Source organism: Abramis brama (assembly GCF_963993115.1).
Source record: "Abramis brama genome assembly, chromosome: 5".
NCBI lineage: Eukaryota > Metazoa > Chordata > Actinopteri > Cypriniformes > Leuciscidae > Abramis > Abramis brama.
Genome location: NC_139967.1, coordinates 33,806,611 through 33,829,056, shown reverse-complemented (window position 1 = coordinate 33,829,056; position 22,446 = coordinate 33,806,611). Strand labels below are relative to the sequence as shown.

The 22,446-nt window shown below is 38.3% G+C and overlaps 1 pseudogene across 1 annotated transcript in view; it reads left to right on the top strand.

Annotated features, from left to right (window-relative positions):
- The window catches only part of LOC311083778, a 68,998-nt pseudogene that overhangs the window by 26,543 nt on the left and 20,009 nt on the right, over nucleotides 1-22,446 (top strand). Inside the window, exons 5-16 of the transcript in view lie at nucleotides 747-889; nucleotides 4,808-4,959; nucleotides 5,485-5,585; nucleotides 7,485-7,646; nucleotides 11,507-11,592; nucleotides 11,745-11,865; nucleotides 12,201-12,253; nucleotides 13,662-13,779; nucleotides 14,309-14,394; nucleotides 15,711-15,831; nucleotides 17,795-17,847; nucleotides 17,955-18,072. The product of the transcript in view is annotated as an uncharacterized misc_RNA (transcript). The remainder of the gene's footprint in view (nucleotides 1-746; nucleotides 890-4,807; nucleotides 4,960-5,484; nucleotides 5,586-7,484; nucleotides 7,647-11,506; nucleotides 11,593-11,744; nucleotides 11,866-12,200; nucleotides 12,254-13,661; nucleotides 13,780-14,308; nucleotides 14,395-15,710; nucleotides 15,832-17,794; nucleotides 17,848-17,954; nucleotides 18,073-22,446) is intronic.

Genomic DNA, 22,446 nt, shown 5'->3' with positions numbered 1-22,446 from the left:
ATAACATATTACTTAAGGGCTATTTAGTTTGTTTAATAAAATAACAAATTGTAATCTGGCGCTATAAAGAGAATCAAATCAAATTTACTTGACCTTCAAGGGGTGCGGGGTGAGCCATTAGGAGGGCGGGGCGCCCCCTTATATAATGGTAGGGGAAACCCTGCTGTAGTTAACCAAGATCACATGTATAGGATGTTGGGTATCTATGAATTGCAATTTTAATTAATTTACATTACATTTTGCTAACTCTGTTACATATTAGTATGATAAGAATATAAAAAATTTCTTCTCTTAACATTCAATCCAATTTCATATGCAAAACACCCTGCTAGAAGACAAAGGATCATAAAATTCCTCTCCGAAAATACGACTCCTTATCGGCTCACTGACCTCTAGAGTGTGTGACATCCTGACATGTGGTTACCGATCACAAGGGGGATTCTGAGAAATTCTGATGTGAAGATGATGCTGAGCTAGAAGTCTTTTAAGGACCCCTAAGTTTTTGCCAGGTTACGGCCTTGTCTTTTCATTCATCAGAGATCCTCATTTTGGTTCTCTCTCATCAAGACAACTTCAGCAAAGATCAGCTGGAGCCTCATCAAATTGCATCAGATTCAAATGAGTGAGACATGCAAGTATCAAACTTGATATATTAAATATCCCTTACCCCTTTGAATGAAGGGTGTGTTAGAACCACTGATCTATATAATGACTGGATAGCTCATGACGTTCTAAACTGCCACTAGGCAGTGAAGCCACCGGAAGTGTTCGAGCGGCCATCTTACGATTCCCTACCAGCAGAGGGCTCCAACGCCCGTTATACAGAGATTGGTAGCTCCGACGGCACTTTTAAGATGATCCGCTGTGCAGCATACAAGTGTAAAACGACGTTCACAAAAGGATGTAGGAAAAACTGCCCACAGGTTGTAATTCAAGCCCTATTAGTAGTAATTTATGCAAAATTGTCGCTATGCCCGTGTTGTTTTCTCCGAGGCAAGAGCTGCTGCTTCTTCAAAAAACAACGATAAAACAGTCAACAGTAGCCTATAAGAAACCTCAGAGCAGCAATAATCACAATTAAGTGTCCAATAGCGACACCATTTGACAACTTCAAAAGAGCTTCGTGCAGAGTCCGTTTAACGTTACATTAACCCATACAATTTGTATTATGCATTTCCTGAACATGTACTTGCTAATCAAACACTTTATATGAACAAACTACTAATCTATAAAACACAATCGGTCTACCGACCTTTTACTATTGTGTCAATTGATGTTGATATGCGCGAGGGAGAGAGAGAGCAATAGCCTACAGTGCTCGTGATGTTTGAAGGCGGTGAGAGTGCGCACGCGCGGCCGGGGCTCTCTCTGCTTGTTCTTGCGCCCTGTCCACTGATCTAAATAATTCGTTGTTACGACGACTTGAACGACGAACTAATTCCCTCCCTCATTTTGATTTAACGAATTACAACGTGGCTACAATATAATAAAACGAGGGAACAAATTAGTATAACGTGCTGAGGTATTATAAATTCGTGGCTACGAATCAATATTCACCTGAATATTCACCAATTCACAAAAATATAGGTCTTTAGCATTCACTATTTAATTAATAGTATCAAACTGTTTTTCTTACCTGTGAAGATAGCTTTTCAGTGATGGCCGACTAGTGTTCTTGTACAGCTTTTTATTCCTTTTGCAAAGAAATTGCCGTTTTTTAATAAGCAGGAAAAATTTCCGACTTTAAACAAATACCCATTTAAATGCTTAGGATGTTTGCGTTGTGAGAATGTACAGGGAGACTTTAGATTTAAAAACTGTGTCTCGTTAGGCAATGTTTTTTCAGTCAAATCATAAAATTTCCTATTGATTCAATAGAACGCGTGAGCTCACTAGGGAATACCAATATGGCGGCGCGGTGGCTTCACTGTTTATGACGTCATGAGCTATCCAGTCATTCTATATAGATCAGTGGTTAGAACTAAGAAACTGATGGTTTGCTCAAGGCTGTCAATCTGCTGAATTTGTGATAATTTACTTGCTTTCCTGTATTCTGCTTCAGCTCTCTTTCCATTGCTAAACTGTATGCATGTGTGTGTATGTATGTATGTTAGATTAGTTAAAGTGTGTACATTGTCACACATAAGGTTTTTTTTTTCTGGTTCATGCTCCTATAACTAATCATGCAGATTTTGGCTACATGCTCCGAGTACTGAACAGTAAGAAGGTAATTTCCCATAACCCGGAAATGAGCATTTTTAGAGTTAATAAACAATTAACAATGTTTTCTAGACAAACAGGTTAGTTGATTGTGGTATTAATTCTCTACATCAAGTTAATTCTTACTGCTGATCTAAATAGCCTATGTATACTTAATTATATCTTGGTGTATAATTAATTTATCATATTTCACTTTTGGGCTAATTTGTGAATTATTTAACAAAGGTTATGAGTTTAAACCACTGTCAGCCTAAAAGTGTGCATTTGATAATTTCGGTCAGTGTAGGACGCGACATGCAATAAGCATTTAGGTTGCTGGCTTCTAAATGCAGATAAAGCAATAGCTTCAATTGACCCCTCTAATGTAATTAAGGCCCTGTTTACACCTGGTATTAAGATGTGTTTTGGTCGATCAACCACTTCTGTTCTGATTACTTTGAAGGGAGGGTTTATAGGCATGTAAATGTAAATTGTTTTATCAGATTGTTTGATCTAACCGCCGCAAGACCACGCCGAACGCTGTGAGTGTGTGTTGGAAATCGAGAATGATGAGAGAACATTGTGCTTGGTATGTTTTTCCTCTTTAAAGTCAAACCAAACTTAGGTTTTCAGCCAACAAAGTTTAAATCCCATCTTGCTAGCACGCTTCCCATAATGTTTACGCGTCTATTGTGGCTGTTTGAACACATTCGACCACATGAGCATCTACACTACGAAAGCAGTCCAGATGAATGCGTTTTTGACTACCTCTGGAAGTGGTCGAAAGTGGACAAGCTCAAAACGTTTTAGATCCCGTTTACCCCTGTATTTAGCATTGTCCACTTGTGATCCGATCAACCAAAATGCATCTTAATACCAGGTGTAAACAGGCCATTAATGAGTCTTAATGCATTTCAGCATATGTTCAAATGGTATCAGTGGTTAAGGTTAATCTGATCTTAGTGAATAAACCCTAATATCAGTGTTAAAGCACAATTCTGTTCTGACAAAGTAATCTCAGCTCTGCTGCATGTATAAACTGTACCAGAATGAATTATTCTGCTTTGGTTGATGAAATCCCTATTGCATAATTTCTTAATCTGTTCAGTACAGTGTAATCTAGAAGGTAGATTTGAACAATGTTCCTCATTCTACATCATAAAGGCCCTATAAATTATGGTTAGATCGATGCCATTCATTTAAATTTTGACTGCATATCTACCTGGTTATAACGATTCACTTGTCAAATGGAATTCAATTTGTAAAACTGTGCCTCATTATTTGTGTGTAAGGGCGCGTAACTGTGTATGCTTAAGCAAGTGTTAAATAACAGTAAAGCCTTGTAACTGCTGCTTAAACAAATACCAGAAAACCAAAAGCATTAGTAAAATTTGGATTTTAACGCATGTAAGAACAAAGTGGTGCATTTCTGAAATTGAAAGCACACATGTTAATGGACTGTGTGTGCCTTATTTGAAAGCACCTCTTCATTTAAGCTAAGCTACTTAGTGGTCCTAAGACAGAAGCCAAACTAGCTTGTGTGAATGCAGTGTGAAGTGAATAGCCATCTCCTCTCAACCTACTCCCTGGTTTCTGATCTTCTCTTTTCTTTTATTTAATTAATCTCAGCTAATTTTCACCGTAACCTTTTAGGTGCATTCCTTCCTGAATGCTAGTTACTCAATTATACATTCAATTATATTAAACTGTGTAACGGGAGAAGACTTTTCATAGTTATTGAGGATGTTTAATAGCACCCTGGTTTACTCCACTTTAAGGATGGGAACACATGTGTGGTGATCTAGTCATGGAAGCTGAAAACGCAGCAGCCTTGACCAACCATGGAGTGATGCCCATCAATAACTTAACAGTTGAGAACCAGTACTATTAATTATGCCCAATTTCAGATTATTCCCCTGTTTTATTAGTGGCATTCAGCTATTTTGAAATCTTCATTTCATGTATTTGCTTTTTTAATTTGACCCATCTTGTTCTAGTATGGTTTCATTGTCTTATTGAACCTCAAAATGAACTAGACATACTTTCCTTCTTGATTTTGTTTATTTGCAGCGGTTGCTCTAATTTTATGACCCTGCTACAGAAGCAATCTAAATGATTGCTAAGGCATAACTATAATTTTGAGCACCACTAATAAACACAATCTGAATAGGAAAGCTATCCACTTCCTTTTGCTTTCTCTTCTTCGTTTCTTCAGAGACCAAGCCTTTGTTGAACCATCAGTAAGTTCTGTGTTTTAATTTGACAATAAGAACAGTCTTTAGTCAATAATTAAACCCCTGCTTACACCTCTTTCAGCAAATCAATTCAGATTCACACAAATCTTAGCATCCTGCTATCCACAGCTAACATACTAATATTCGAGTACGCACTTTACTTGTTAACCACACCTGATAAAACTTAGCTGTGCGTTAGACACCTAGCTGCCCCACTACACCTTTTGCTCCAAAGTCTGTTTGGTTTTGCATTAGTCTCTTTCCACTTACTCTCACCACAAGTGTGCCAGAATATCACAGGTGCTCAACCTAACTGTCCAGATGGGAGAATTGGAGGCCTGACAAGGCCTTATGAGGAACATCCTTCTACCCAGGTGTGCTAACGACCCACAGCACCAGAGCCAAAAGCAACTGGACAACGAGGGAAGGGGACTAATGACACACGACCCAAGCGAGGGTTACAACCACACAGAGCTGACCAAGGTTATCATCTCCTTAGCCCACAACCTCATGGATCTGAAACGGGGTAAACAACCTCACTGGAAAAATCACTTTTTCACTGTTAAAAACAGCAAATTCTGAACTCTTGGACAAAGACGCCAGAAGTGGGGCCTGTGAAAGTCACCTCAGAACATCCAGAGCTAGAATTGAAGCTCTGACGCAGCAGCTGGACAACAGTGAAGACGAATTTGACATGGTCCAAAGAGAACTGAGACATTCTTAAAGGGATACTCCACTTTTTTTGGAAATAGGCACATTTTACAACTCCCCCAGAGTTAAACAGTTGAGTTTTACCGTTTTCGAATCCATTCAGCCAAACTCCGGGTCTGGCAGTACCACTTTTAGCATAGCTTAACATAGATCATTGAATCAGACAAGAGCATTAGCATCTCTCTCAAAAAAATGACCAAAGAGTTTCGATATTTTCCTATGTAAAACTTGACTCTTCTGTAGTTACATAGTTTACTAAGACCGACGGAAAATGTAAAGTTGCATTTTTCTAGGCTGAAATGGCTAGGAACTATACTCTCATTCCTGCGTAATAATCAAGAAACTTTGCTGGAGCATGCCCTCCTTAAGGAGCTTGAACAGAGTCTTCTCTTTGAAAAGACCAAAGCTGACAAACTTCAGAGGGAGTTAGAAGACTCTAGGGTAATGGAGCTTCACCTGGGCTACGGGTCAAGGATCGCTGAAGATATGTCACAGGAGCTACAGTGCTCACTGAAAAAAATATTTAGGCCTAAATTTAAGATGTATAGATTTAAATTGCATATAAAATTTCCATCTCTACAAACATTAACTAATACTCTTAATGTTGATTCATATATGTCAGTCATACATAAATGAAATGTAATTAATCTGAATGTGTTTTAAATACACAATAACCAGGTTTATATATTTATTGTCAGTAGATCAAAATTTTCAATCACATTCATTTTACATTGCTTATTCCACAGCTAGTCATATTTATGTTCAACTTTTTAACTGATAAAAATGTATTTACAAAAAATTAGATGCAAATAGTTAATAAACTATGGTTTGATTTTTTTGAGTGCAGAAATCTCACCTGTTTCTTGTTCAGGTATGACTGACAGATATTTATCACAATAAGTTTATTTTAATAAACTGTTAAAACTGTAATTCAAATGGATGGGAATTTTTATAAGCAATTCAAATTATAAATCTTAAATTTAGGCCTAAATATTTTTTGAGTGCCCCAGCTAAGAAGTTTTTTTTTTTTTCATGTCAGGGTGTTGCAGGGATCTTCACTGCATGTTGTTCAATTATTCCAATTAATAACTAATTTGATGAATGATTACTAACACGCACTAAATATCCCATTGCTGCAGTTTCATTGTGCTGTCTTAATATACATACATGTATAGGAGAACACAAATTTGTTTTTATATCAGGGTTCCCACAGTTTTAGAAAACAAAAAAAAATGTCCCATGGAAATGAGCATAACCATAGAAAGTTGAATAGGAAATATACTTTGTAGTATTTTTTTCTCTGCTCTGAAATGTTTCATATTGCTATTAGGGAGTGGTTGTGTAGATCTGGTTAAAGCTTTTTATTTAGAAATAAAAACTGGCATACAAATAGAAATCTGCCCAACAATGACTGACAAGCTCCTGAAAATCAATTTAAGTGTGGAAACCCTGTTAGATGATTAATTTTGGGGTTAATGGTCGTTCCCATGCTTGTAGAGACTTTATCCCATCCCATTCAATCCCAGATTTCTTGTTTCAATGATTTTTACTTAGTACTACAGCTTAAGGCCTTGACACACCAAGCCTGATGGTAGGCCAAAGTTGGGCCGTTGTTAAGTGTTTGTCAGCTCAGCTTTTGTGGTGTGTTTTGCACCGTCGGCACAGGTTAGACTCTATTTAAAGCTATTTGGCCAATTGAGCATGTTGAATCAGCGTCTGGCAGTCGGTGAAAGATATCACTCTGATTGGCTCTTTAGTTATCAAAAGTGCATTAAAAAAAGCAAGCGAACAATGAAGTCAAGAGGGCACATACAGAAGGCTCTTCTAATTTTACATGGTCAGCTTATCTGAGCATTCTAATACAGGAAAATGTTCATAACGACATTGCCGTTTGGAAGGAAGAACGCGATCAACATGATTCATGTTCAAAATGGTAAGCAAACGTTGTTTGTATATTTGCAGTCCTAGTTTCGGTTTTCTTTTTTGAATGACGAATGCTGACTACTGCCACCTGCTGGTATAAACCGTTTGTTCCTCTTACGCAAGCGCAGAAAGCACATGCTAGTTGGCCGTTGGCTGTAGTCTTTGCGGTGTGTTCAAGTGCACCTTTTTGGCACAGAAATGGTGACGCAATGCTTCAACACAGTTTGCTTTTATCGCCACTAGTTCTTTGATGTCGGTTTGGTGTGTCATGGGCTTTAGGTTAACTTAATTTCTATGAAAACATCTAATTATCCACATCTTTAAACCTGAAAAGATGATCATATTCACACCATCAAATAAGTTCTCAATTATCCGTACAGCATGTATCGTTAAATAAAAAACTATTTTTCCTTTTAGGTGGCCACAGTCTTAGAGAAGTCTCGTGTCTTGGAGTTGGAGCGGGAAGGAAACCAAGAGATTCAAAGGTTACTGACCAATATAGAAGAGGCAAAAAGTAAAGCCAGATCTCAGGAAGAAAAGGTAGGCCTTCATGTCCATTTATACTATACACTATACACAGTATGCGTGTAGAACATGTATAACAAGGAATTAAAAATTTGACCGCTGAACTTCTCACCTAAATTTTTTTGTTTGGGATTTTATTTAGGAATGATACGTTTTTGGGTACTTGGTAGGGGTGTGACGAGATCTCGTGTTACGAGATCTCGCGAGATTAAAACGCGACGAGATTTCTCGTCGAGTGAAATTTTGTATCGTGAGTTAAAAAAAAAAAAAAAAAAAAAAAAAAAACTTTGTCTCGTGAGTTGTTGTGATGTCAGCGTGAGGGTGAAATTTGTATTGAAGATGCCCCTGCCACTTTTAAATCATTTGTGTGCCGGGCCAATCACACACACACTCCGCACACACACACACTCACTGTCCCTCGCTCACTCACTCACTCGCGCGCACACACACACACACGCTCACTCGCGCGTGCACACACGCACACTCACTGTAACCGCACTCTCACTCACTCTCGCTCACACTCAACCCGTCGTGGAGGACCGGTAAAATTAAACATGCTAGTCTTTCTGTTGTGAAGCATCACAGACGCGTTGTCGCCCACTATGACACACTATACGAAATGAAACGATCGAATCTTGCGTCCCGACGCCCGTTGTACTTTACGAGTCTCCACGAAACGGATCGTGCCAAAATAGTGTAATCTGAACCAGGCAGGTAATAAACATTTGACCTATCACGCAAAGAACCTATTAAAGCACTAAGACATGGGAACAGTATAGCTAACATTCACATATCACAAGTCATATCGACATCGCAATATTAAACAATGTTATCGCACATCGCAGCTTTTCCTCATATCGTGCAGCCCTGCCCAAAGGTCTCAACTGCTGCCAGAAATCGTCGACATGCTTATATTCTTGAAAAAGAACATGACCATATCTTAGGCTTATCTTAGTTAATTTATCTCTTTTTCATGCTTGAAGAAAAAAATTGTTTCTGTTTGAACTTGTAGTTTTGAGAGAGCAGTACTTTGATTATGGATACACACTTACTGTTTGCATTTAAAGTGTTATTTCAGTTATTTATATTTATTTTATTTATACTGTTTTATTTTTTTATGTTCGATTTGTGGAAAGGAGTTAGATTTCTCATGTGAAATCGTACAGGGAGAAGTAGAGTTTATAGCAAAACATTTTGCAGTGTTTGCATGTCCTTTACTGCATAGAATTCATTAAAATAGAAGTAAAATAACATTCATTACAAGTTGATTTCAAAATGCACATAAATTGTTTTGCATTTTGTGATTTTCAGTTGAATAAAAGACTATTTTCCATTCATATATTTCATCATTGAGGATTTCTTAAAATTGTGTAAAAATCTCGTCTTGTCTCGTTCTCGTGAACCCAATCTCGTGTCTCGTCTCGTCTCGTGGAGTAAGCGTCTCGTCACACCCCTAGTACTTGGTCATGACCACAATTTAAAGGCCCTGCTATAGCCGTTCAAATACTTAAGTTCAACATGTTTTGATAATTATTGGTCTGGGGAGTCCAGAGATTTGTACTATTTGTACTTGTGCGAAAAACCTAGTACTGGATTATAAAAGTATTTTTTAAAGTAATCTCAAATATTTAACAAACAATTTGATTGGCAGCAGTGGTTCTTGAGGTAAAGTTGTTCAGAATGAGGAGATATGAATGAGGATATTTTGGGGATATTTAATTTTATTTTATCAATCAATAAATTCCACTAGAAACAAACCTTGTTGTATTATTTTAATTTAATACTGTGAAGCTGCTTTGATACAATCTGTATTGTGAAAAGCGCTATACAAAATATAAAAAAATATATAAAAGCTCTCTGTACTGCGTGTACGTTATCACAACAACAAAGTTTGTTAGGCGTCTATATGTCAGCTGAGGAGATTAACGTTATGAAGATTAACCGAGTGTTGTATTATTTATCATAGCAATTACTTGGTTTTGTTTGACTCAGAAAGATGAAATGTGAATGTATCTGGTCTGCTAAAAAAAAAAAAAAAAAAAACTTTTAACATATTAAAGCATACTTTCAATTAACTTTAATTTTGTAATTTACCTGTATTTTTTAAGTTATTATTATTATTAATCAAAACAACCCAGCTGCAGTTTGATTGATATTACTTGGATGCACAATAATAATAAAAAACATGATTTATGAAAATGAACAAGAACGGATTACTTGCAAATGACCACTTCTGTTATAAATGTCCCAATTGGGAGAGGGTGTGCAATTTTCAAAGAGTTTAATTAAACGTTCATGTTATATATTTTGATTGCATTTGTGAGTTAATAAAAACGTAACTGGTTGTGTGAACATAATATCTAAATATCGATTAATCGATCGATATAGCCCTGAATCGAATCGAATCGTATCGTGGAATTTTTTGAAGTATCGGAAAATATCGTATCGCTGGCTGAGAGAATCGATATCGTATCGTATCGTGATGAACTGTCCGATTTACACCCCTAGTTATTACATTCAGCACCTTTGTTACATTAAGGGTAAATCCTGTCACTTTTTCAAAGTTACTAGCCGCTCAACATTTTCACTTGCCACAATTTTGACATTGATACCATGGGTAAAAACTGCCATATAGATATTTTTAATGCCATCTCATAATTTGACACCAGGGATATTAGGCTGCAGTCACTTTATGTCCTGATGCACAGAGCCTTTACTGTTACACATGCGTTTTCTTTCTCAAATGTTTATGTTCACTTAAAATAAAACTGACCGTGTTATGTGAATACTCGGCAAGACTGGCATTTTGACTATTTTTGTGTGCAGTTGATTGTTTAAGCACAATAAACAGTGAAAAATAACACAATTTTAATATTGCGAGGTGGCTTAATGTGCGCGCACTTTGGGTGTGAGCATAAAATCTGCGGGAATGACTAAAAGGATGCGCAATAGGTGCAATCCCACGCTAAAATTAAAGTCCTGTAACAGCAACCGTATTCATCCAGAGCAAATGAAACGAGTGAGTGAAGGGAGGCGGGTTTGTGTGTAACCCGCTGTCGGAGAGATAGGAGCGTGAGAGAGCGCGGCTGGTATGGTGTTTCTATTCTGTTCAAAATGAGTACTGGAAGCATTTTAGATATTTCAGTATCGAAAAATCAATACTTTTGACAACCCTGCATTGCAGTTAGTTTGTGATTTTCAGATGCCTTTTTAAAAGACTACAATTGACCCTTCGCAGGGAGCTTGATTGACAGGTGATCTGACCAATCATACTTCGCCATCCGCCATTTTGTCCGACAAAGCAGTCAGGAGAGTTAGTAGATTAACATAGGAGGATTTGAACTTGAAAAACGGAGTGTACTGACGCCTTTCTGTGGTTAAAACAACATTCCTTTTTGTGTTTGTTCATGTTTATTTGAGGCTATAAATTAACTAGAAGGAAGAGATGATCGGTTCACGAGCAGCTTTAACTGATGCTCTACAGCGATCTGTCACGGCACATTAAAGAGCAACAAAACGGTATTTATTGTTAAAATTTCTTTTTAAAAATGACCAAATTTGAAAGGTGAGACTTTGTTTAATATGTTTAATATCAAACGTAACCGAAAAGTAACCTGCTCTGTCCTGTCTGTCAGCGTGTTGTCAGTCTCCTCTCTACTCCGCGATGTATTTTTCACTGCATGAGAACATGGTGTGGCATGAGAACGGCGTAGCTTGTCGGACATAGCGACAGTAACTAAGGGGGGCGGGTCTTTGCGAACGGTCAATTGAAAAATGTATGTATTATATAAAATTCAACGAACCTACCAAAGTGTCTAGGAGGAGTGACTGCGTAACACGCCACTGCTTAAATCATTGATATTTACTAGTGCTTGTTTTAAGTTGCTCATTGTTTTCTCTGTACTTTTGTGTAGCTGGATGCTTTAACAAAGCCGAACTCCGAGTATCAAGAGAATGTGAGTTCAGACAGTCAGAAGATCAGCAGCCTCAGTAAAGAGATGTGAGTGTCGTAACCATTTATCCTCACTGCAATTCTTTATCAGTTGAAATTGTGTAGTTTGAGTAATTTCTGTGTCATATTAATTCTAATAATAATAAGCCAAATAAGTTTGTGTGTCTCTGTTGCGTAAACAAATGCTGGTTGTGTTTCAGTGAGGAGTTAAAACAAGAAATCACTGAAAAAACCCAGGCAGTGGATGCTCTGAAAAATGAGAAGGAAAAGCTAACCATGGACCTGGCCAGCAGCCACAAAGACAGTAACGTTCTACTAAATGTATGTTAACCAAATTACACGTAATATTTTACTCTTTCATATTGCACTAGGAAATACTTTATATAATATTTTTCTCCAATTTTTTATTTTGCTTGTCAATCATATTTAAGTGACAAAAAAATTTAATTAAATGATGACCAGCAGTTTATGTACATTTTATTGTAAACTTTGTAGTTTGTTGGCTAAGTATTTTTATGCCTAACCTTACAATAACTTGTATATCATTTTGTGCTCATATACTAGCCAATAAGTACTATTATTATTGTGCTATATGTACTATTATGTGCTATTTTGTGAGAAGTAAATGAATTCTCTTCACTGTCATCTTAATGCAGCTCAAAAAGGAGTGTGACAGTCTCAACGATCAGTTGAAGGAGATGAAAATGAGGTAAGGAACTTTTCCTAGTTGTCAAAACCAAGTTTATGTATACGCGAGAAAAAGTTTGTGCTCTTTTGCGTGACAGTGAGAGTAGATTAACTGATCTCTCCTACTGATTCACCAGCGTTGTTTGTGAAAGAGAGCTGTCCATGCAAGAGATCCGCTTCTTGTTTATTCTTTAGCATTAAGAGAGGAAATAAAAGTTTTGAAATGTTTAATTGTAGTATTATGTTAAAGTTCCCCTGTTGTTATTTTAAAGGTTCCTAGTTTTCATCGGGAAGTCTCTTACAATAGGTTTACATGCATCCAAGATCAAAAACATTATAATCTTCTCATAATATCTTCTGCAGCATCAGCCCTTCTCTCACAGTGTCTGAAACAGTTTGTTCAAGGATCCAGTTTATCTAAACCCCGCCTTTTCTGAGAGCTTTCTCTGCTCTGATTGGTCGGATGGCCCAGTCTTTTTATGATTGGTCTACTGCTTACAGGAAACCAAACGCCATTTGCATATCTCAATTTCAGCTCTGTATCTTCCTCAGCATTTGTACACACAGTGATATGAACAGTAACGATTGTGTCAGTTTTACCGTATCAATGCCTCATCTTTTGGAAGTGCATGCAGAGTAGATTATTTTTTTTTGCTGTGCAGAAAACAGCGTCTTCTCAACACATCAACAACACAAATCAAACTCTTCCAGTCTCAGCTACAACCACAGTGTTTGAGGGTCAAAGTAGACGTTGTTCGCGGGCAGCCAGTGAAGACTGTAGGCTGGCATTATGCAGATATGTTATAAACGCATGTTTCGAGCAGGAATAATTGCTGGAATTACTGATGACTCATGTCAGGCAGTTCAGAATCGGTTCTTTCTTTTTGGAGACATTAACTCCAATTATGTACACTTTGATCTTTGAAACTTTGCAGACCTTTTACATTCACTAACAGCTCTATTACACACTACATGAAAGGTAATATCCGAAAAAGCATAATTAAGTCACTTTAAAATACTGTAATACCCAAGTTATTATATTTATAGCACTTAATAGACATGCCAAAAGTTTTTATTTTATTTTATCCCAGTCAGTCCTACACCCTGAAATGCTGTAAAGGGATTGTCATAATCTACTCACCCTCGTGCCAAACTTGTTTGTTTTTTGTGTGCAATACAGAAGGGGATGTTTAGCAGACAAGCTGCTCTTTTTCATACAATGAAATAATACAAGGAACAGGAACTTTCAAACTCTAAATAGAATTTAAAAAGCATCATAAAAGTTGTCCATACACATAAAAATAAAGGTTCCAAAATTTGTGAATATAAAGAACCTTTTGTGCAATGGAAAGGTTCCGTTGATGTTAAATGTTTTTTTTTTTTTCATTGAATGCCGAATGCACACATTATACAACCTCTCTTCTGCACAGGGAAAGCACTTCAAGAAGTGAATCTGAAAAGGAGAAAGCAGCACTTCAGCAATCTCTCCAAACACAGAGTGCCTTGGTCTCAGAAAAGGACAAAGAATTAGACTCTCTGAGAAATGAGGTATGGCTGTTTATATAATAACCAAAATACATGTTTACATGTGACTGTTGTGATAAAACAGTTACTCATCTTAAATGTGCAGTATTATGCATTCAACCATGTAAAGCTAGTAACCCTACAAGTAAGGATACTAGCAACAGACTGTTTACATAGGTACAAATTCACACAGAAATTGTCAGTAATGCATAACCAGAAGTTCATCCATCTATAAAGTCAAGGATTTTTAGACATGTTTACAGCCAAATAGCACAGTGTTACTGAATAATTCATGTAAATGTGTTAACAAAAATATTTCTGATTTTAAACTTGCAGAATGTCTTGACCTAATATGCAATCAATTTTGAAAACTGTGGGAGTAGTCTATATTATTTCTGTGTTATCTGACAATGTTATGTAAAGATGTGTGCAAAATTATTCATAATTTATTAGTGTCTGCTTCAGGTTGTCCTTGTTCTATGTTGTGTATACTTTTAGATGATCAGAAGATGGCCAACATATTTCTAAATGGTTTTCTCTGTACTTTTTGTAGCTGGATGCTGTAACAAAGCAGAACTCCGAGTATCAAGAGAATGTGAGTTCTGACCGTCAGAAGATCAGCAGCCTCAGTAAAGAGATGTGAGTGTCTTAACCATTTATCCACACTGCAAATCTTTGTTTTGTTTGTAGAATTGTGAAATTATAGTAATTTTTCATTGATATTTACCCTCTGGACTAATCCACAAGTTTGTGTTAATGGGTGAAGATCCTTCTTTATTCCCTTTATGCAGGAGTCCAATATCTCTAAAGCATATATTTTTAAGCATATTTTTGGACTGTGATGGTTTGAACTCTAGGACTCTTCACTTTTCGGTTATTTTTTTAAGTTATTTTTTAGAGTTTTAGATTTTTTTAATCAATTTTTTTTAGATGTATAATTTAGGTCACACTTTAGTTTAGGGTCCAATTCTTACTATTAACTACAACTTCTGCCTCAATAAACTCCCAATAACTGCTTATTAATAGGCAGTTGTTAAGTTTAGGAATTGGGTAGGCGTTAAGGGATGTATAATATGGTCATGCAGAATAAGGCATTAATATGGGCTTTATAAGTACTAATAAACAGCCAATATTCTAGTAATATGCATGCTAATAAACAACTTGTTAATAGTGAGAACTGAACCCTAAACTAAAGTGTTACCATTGTTTAATTATTTACTTTTTCTCACCATAAATATACTGTAGCTGTGCTAGCTGGCGTAATGCTAAATAATAAACAAAACTAATAATCTTTGATAATTATCTTTTATATTCATGACAACTTTTCACTCAGTTTAAAGTCTTATCTCAATCTTTTACTGGTATTTAATTTACTTTTAATTCAACTATGTATAAAACTAAGGGAGGAAAAGGTCGTCCATGCATTTATTATGGATTTTAAAAACCATTCCATTTAAAAATTACAATCATTACAATAACACCCAATGTATTACGCATTCAAAATACAATTCCTCACTGATATTTTAAGGTAAACTTTTATCTATCTCAGCACAGATGCTTCAGATGCTTTAGAAATATATTCTAATGCATATTTTTTTCCCTATCCAGATTTCACAGTTTAAAGAATTGTCTGGTCAAATATTTACACCCCTTTATAATGGTCGGTGTGAAAACCACATCCTCGACTAAATTCATGTCACCATACCTGTAGCACTAGTATTGCATTATTCGTGTTAGCATAGCCTAATTCATAGATGGCACAATCATGACATACTGAGCAGTTTCAGACCATACAGTCGACCCATTTACATGTGCACTACAGCTTTCTAGGACAGGTTGGAGAATCGTTGACAAGTGCTTTTATTTATAGTGGTTTTTAGAAGTGGTGTAAGAATCCTTCACACTGTTTTATGTGTCTCTGTGTGTTGTTTGAATAAATGCTGGTTGTGTTTCAGTGAGGAGTTAAAACAAGCAGCTGCTGAAAAAACCCAGGCAGTGGATGCTCTGAAAAATGAGAAGGAAAAGCTAACCATGGACCTGACCAGCAGCCACAAAGACAGTAACGTTCTACTAAATGTATGTTCACTGTATAATGTGTGTCATTTCATTGATTTAATTTTGACTTGCATCTGAATGTTTTCTAACAGAACTATTCAGTGTCCAGATAATTGAGCTGAATTCAATTTTGGTCGCTTTTAATGGTGATGTTGTGTGCATGTTTAATGTAAATATTTTATGCCTTAAATCGGGGGTCGGCAACCCGCGGCTCTAGAGCCGCATACGGCTCTTAAGCGCCGCCCTAGTGGCTCCCTGGAGCTTTTCAAAAATATGAAAATGGAAAAAATATTTTTTGTTTTAATATAATTTCTGTAGGAGGAAAAACATGACAAACATTCTTAAAACCCTTTCGCACGTACGATCACTTCGGTGTGATTAGAACGGTCAGTGCATGACGTGTTCAACTGCTAAATTCAAATATGCTCTCACGCGTTGGCTGGCGCTGAGCCAGAGAAAGGCACACTCAGAGCTGTCATATATCACAACTTTTCAGTGTTTTCAACCACATAATGTTTATTTTAGGTTTCAGACATATAAGTACTAAAAAAACAATACATTTAGAGTTTGTAAAATACACACTGATGTTAAAGGAAGAGGCAATAATAATCCTTTCCATTATAATTAGACATTATTCTTCTCCCAGTTCACCAGCCACTTACTTTTATGTATTTCGAGAGAAATAGATGAATTCACGTGTTGTAAATCCAACAGATCCGATTCTCTGAACTGCATCTGCGGCACAAACTAAGATGGCGGCGCCCATCGCGCATACAGCTCAAATAACTCGATCGTTATAAAGGTGTTTAAACAACAAAACACTTCCACTTGCATATATTTGACAATCGGATTATCAGATATTTCATGCCATATCTAACAAATTTGTGAATATTTTGAATAAAAAAGGAAAAATGACATAAAAGCAGATCATCATTCATTCAGCTCTGTTGTTGCTGCGGTGTGTCACGTGACACGCAATGACGCGTCACCATGGAAACCATAAAGTGACACATTCTAAATAACGGTCGCCTTGAAAAACTCACGCTGGGGGGTCAGCCAGAATATTTTAAACTTACGTGTGAAGTTTTTCAACGTTGTAAAAATGTGTATAATAAATATTTAATTTCAACATTTCTGTCAACGAACATTTAATCAATTCAATTCAATTCAATTCAAATTTATTTGTATAGCGCTTTTCACAATACATATTGTTTCAAAGCAGCTTTACAGAAAGTGCATTTCAGAAATGTACATAGAGAAATACAGTTAGTTAATCATGTATTGATTTAGGGCATAAACATATCGCCAGCGTCGAGTCGTCTCTTCACAGGCGCCGAGTCGTCTCTGCACGGGTGTTGGAGAATCTGTAGTTTCCATGAGAGGCTGGATACAAACTGGAGCTGACGATCTGTATTTACCAACAGATAACAACAGAAAAGCAGATGGGAAATAATTAGCGTAGCTGCTGTTCGTAATATTAATGCATTCAATCTGATTCAACTGTAGTATAAAAGGTAGGTATTATGTGAATGCTTGGCTAAAGAGATGCGTCTTTAATCTAGTTTTAAACTTGGACAGCGAGTCTGAGCCTCGAACAATATCAGGAAGGCCATTCCACAGTTTAGGAGCTAAATGTGAAAACGCCCTCCCTCCTTTAGTGGACTTAGATATCCTAGGAATGACCAGAAGCCTCGAATTTAGTGAATGCTCATGAATGCTCATTGTAGCCTACTTATCATTTTGATACTAGGGGGCTAATAAAGCTAATATAGACACTTACAGCATGTGTTGCCTTCATTATAAGGCTTATATAAGGCTTTTAATTTTTTGCGGCTCCAGACAGATTTTTTTTTTTTTTTTTTTTTGGTCCAATATGGCTCTTTCAACATTTTGGGTTGCCGACCCCTGCCTTAAATCTTTGTAAGACTATGATGTGATGATTAATGTGCTAATTAAATGTTATTCAATGCAGCTCTTAATGCAGCTCAAAAAGGAGTGTGACAACCTCAATGATCAGTTGAAGGAGATGAAAATGAGGTAAGGAAACAGAACTTGTTTGTAATGGCATCATGTATAGAGAGACTTTGTTTCAACCCCCAAATGAATGCAGAATTCACACATCATACAATCTGTCTTCTGCACAGGGAAAGCACTTTAACAAATGAATCAGAAAAGGAGAAAGCAGCACTTCAGCAATCTCTCCAAACACAGAGTGCCTTGATCTCAGAAAAGGGCAAAGAATTAGAGACTCTGAGAAATGAGGTATTGTGGCTGTTTACATATCTTTTTTTTAATGATATTCAAGAAGAAATTTCTCACATTACACAGTGGTTATCCCAGTTTGAGAACATATTTTAACACCCAAAGTAAGTTAATTTGGTGGCTTTATGCAATCAAGTGCTTTAATGTAATGTACAGAAATGATTAAGGGGTCCAAGAACAAAGTGCTGGAATCCTATTGTATTTGTAGGGGTTTCTTACTGATGAAACTCGAAAAAATTAGAATATCATGCAAAAGTTATAATTTTGATGATTATGGCTTACAGCTTATGAAAACCCCAAATTCAAAATCTCAGAAAATTAGGGGAGGGGGGGAGGGGCGGGTGGGTGGCCACGGTGGAGCAGATCGTGTGGGGGGCCACGGCGGAGCAGGTTGTGTGGGGGGCCACGGCGGAGCAGGTCCTGCGGGTGGCCACGGCGGAGCAGGGCGTGCGGGTGGCCACGGCGGAGCAGGTCGTGCGGGGGGCCACGGCGGAGCAGGTCGTGCGGGGGGCCACGGCGGAGCACCCTTGGACGGGGACCAGAGCGAAGCAGAGTCAGACGGAAGCCCTGTTGGCGCAAACTCAGACAGGGACCAGGGTGGAGCAGACTCAGACGGGGACCAAGGCGTATGGGGCATAGAACTGGACCGGACCAGCAGCATAGAAAGTTCAGGCGGCACAGGAAGTTCAGGCGACACAGGAAGCTCAGGCATATAAAGCCGTGCAAGGATCCACGTAGGCGCCGCCTCCATGGCCCTTTCAGAGTGCCTACTGCCCCGCGGGGCCAGCAGGGCGAAGCGCAGAGGTGGGGCCGGCAGTGCGAGGAGCCTGGGAACGCCCTCTGGAGCCAATCGAGCCAAGCCAGTCCTCCTCTTCTTCCTCCTACATCGGCGAAGGCGCGCCACCGGGAATGGTGGCTCAGACAACTGGGCAGGGCTGGACTCAGACAACTGGGCTGTGCAGACGCGATGAGTGGAATCAGCGGGACCCTCTTGAAGCGTTGGCTCAACGAGACTCATTTGTAGCACTAATTCGACGGGATCCTCTCGCGGCGTTGGTTCGGCAGACCTCTCATGAAGCGCTGGTTCGACGGAGAACATGTGTATATCTGGATCAATGGGACTCGCGTGAAACGCTGACTCGGCGGAGCACGTGAGAAGCACTGGTTCAATGAAGCCCACGTGAAGCACTTGTACCTCCTCCGCTAAGCCCACTGTAAACGACGAACCGCTCATGGAAAGAGCCCACTCGATATACTGAATCAGAGTCCCGTTAGGCTCAGGCATCGACGAGTAGAGAGGCTCGGACAGTCCTCCACGGAAAAACAGCATCAAACAAACCTCATCCAGGGGAGTCTGATAAGCCAGTTCCAGAAAGTCTGTCACGTAGTCCAGACTATTATTATTATTATTATTATTATTAATAGCAGCCAAGCACCAAAGGCTTGTTATTGTTAGCTTGTCTGCGCTTGTCTGAAGTTTAAAATCATTGGTTACCCGTAAGCCAATCACATAACGTTTGGTTATGACGTGTGTTATGCGCTGGCTCAGCCGTATCAAACTTCCACTGTAAACACATGTATGATGCGAAAACAAAACCATTGAGCGAAATACCGGAGTGAACATGGCTGTGTCGACTTTTGCAGATTATGTGAAGTAAATCTACGCATCCACGGTACAATCAGCGTCTACGTCACGGCTCTCAGCCCGCCCTCTGTTCGTTGATTGGCCAGCTGTTTTCAGGCCGGAGGAAAACTGGGAGATAGGTCGATATCTCAGACTGAGTACAGAAGCGAACTGAAATTGAGCGGAAGTACGAAGTCTGACGTAGTCAGGCTAATATATTGCTGCCATAATAACCATTTCAAATTTTTACATGCTTTCTTCTCTTTCCCATTTTTGTTCGCTGAGGTGGAGCTGCGATGAAATATTATTCTTGTAAATATTTTCCAGCATTTCAGTAATAAAAGTGTACATGCTCGGCAGTGATCAAAAAGGATTTAAACTGTGGATTTTGAATCTCTTCTTGAAAACTCAGAGATGTGGATTCAGACGGCAATTAAATTACCACACGACCTGTTTGTCAAAAAAACAGTAGGCCCTAGGTACTAATTTGGCCAGGGATTTTTACGCGGGTTGGGTGAGAAAAAACACTGATATTATGGATTTGGACGGCACTAAAATCACCAACTTACCCCTGTAAATGTTTAAAATACCGTACGAGCCCATGATAAACAATATTAGCGTCCGAATAGGACTTCTGACAGTAGCCTATGCTTTCACTGGCCTTTAAAAGCGCTCTTTAGTTAAATTAATAATATTGTATAATAATATAATTAAAAATCTAACAAAAATCAGTGTAATGACAATTTTATTCTTTGCATGAAAACACTTGAATTAGCCTAATTGAACACTGTTTGGGTGTTAGGGGTGTAACGGTACGCGTATTCGTATTGAACCGTTTGGTACGAGGCTTTCGGTTCGGTTTTCGGTACGCATTTTCAAACCGAACCGAGAGTTGGACCATTTTTCCTGCCGACCAAAATTTCATTATTTCAGTGTTCCCCCTACAATGTATTCAGCAGCAGCGAAGTGGCTTTTTAGCGCCGCTGCAAAATCTTCACATGATCAGTAATATCACGACATTCACATCATTCACTTACACACCTAAAAACACTTAGATATGGCGACCGCCGGCGCTGCTAATGCGGTGGCTCTGAATCCACTTGTTGACAAGAAAGGAGGAAAGAGCCACATATGGAAATATTTTCAATTAGGCTAATGTCACGTTGGCATAAGAGGCCGTCCACATAGCGCGTTTTTTGCGCGTGCAAATTCGTAATTTAAAATGTAGACACGGCAAGCGCGCTCATAATAGAAGCGACGCGGCGCGCTCGTTTTTCCAGACGCGCCTCTCTGTTTATGGTTGCATAGCAACAACAGAAGCTTGTGGATTCTTACTGAATATTAAAATTTGTCAGTGAAATTTTTTTTTTTTTTTTCAGTGAAAATTTTCACCTTTAAGTTATTTCTAGGTGAAGACAGACCTGAGGAATAGGCTACAAGGACAGCATCTGGCCACGTGCATGCGTGTCAGCATTAATGGCCCCCCCACAATAGCATTCAGTTACTAAAGAGCCTTAGAGATCTTCTATGAAAAGCCCAGTAAAATTAAGTGCTCCCAGATTGGGTGTGGCCTTTGTCATTAAGATAAAATTTTCAATAAATTGTAAATAATCTTTTTCTTGGTTGTGCCGTTTCATTTTTCCCCTATCAATTTCTAACTTATAGCTGAAAATTAACACAAAAGAAAAACATGAATAATCCTGTCTAAAATTTTCTATTTGTTTCTATTTTCTAAAAGTTTCTATTTGTGACCAGTTCAAGGTACGTGCTGCAATAATCATGCCTTGAATCTGTTGATGGTATATTTGTATGTCTCAAAATGTCCATTTCTATCCACAAAACTTGCCAGAAGTCATGGTTTAAGGGGTTATTTAAAAAAAAATTCTAGGGGAAACACTGTATTTTAAATGTAGGCGCGTTGCGCGTGGCAAGCGCGCTCATAATGTAAGAGACGCCGGCGCGACCACAACATTGCCCAACATCATGCTCGTTATTGTGTGGCTGAAGGACCGTTTATCAGTTTGGACCAGTGTAGCGCGAGCCAATCGTGATCATGCGACACTGTTACTACACAGCGCTAATAAGAGACCCAGTAAAGACAGCATTTGAATTCGCCACTGAAGTAATAACATCGCTGCGAGATCTAGTGAGAAACATTCACATTTCTCCGTTATTAACGGATCAAACAGCGCTGGCGTGGAAACCAGGAAGAAACATTGTGGCATGCCCATGAATGAACTATCCAGTGTCCACAGATCAGCAACATTCACCATGGATTTACTGTAGTAACACAAACTGCAACCATGGAAGTTTGGCAGGAATAGTAGGCTATAATGCCTTCAAGTAACATTACGTCGGTTTTATTTTGACATTATGAATACAATTGCTGCCCTCAAATGTTAAAGGTCCCGTATTATGCCCCTTTTCACAAGATGTAAAATAAGTCTCTGATGTCCCCAGAGTGTGTATGTGAAGTTTCAGCTCAAAATACCCAACAGATCATTTTTTACAGCATGTTTAAATTGTCATTTTTTGGGGCACAGAAAAACGCGCTGTTTTAGTGTGTGCCCTTTAAATGCAAATAAGCTTCTGCTGCACGACCCAGGGGGCGGAGCCTCACGAGCTCGTGCTCAGTCTCTCAGGACAATTTCATCTCACGGAATGATGATAATATCAGAAACTCTCAGTAACGGTGTTCATTTCGAGTCGGACAATAATGCCTACAGAGTCAGAGTGCTGTATAGAGATGA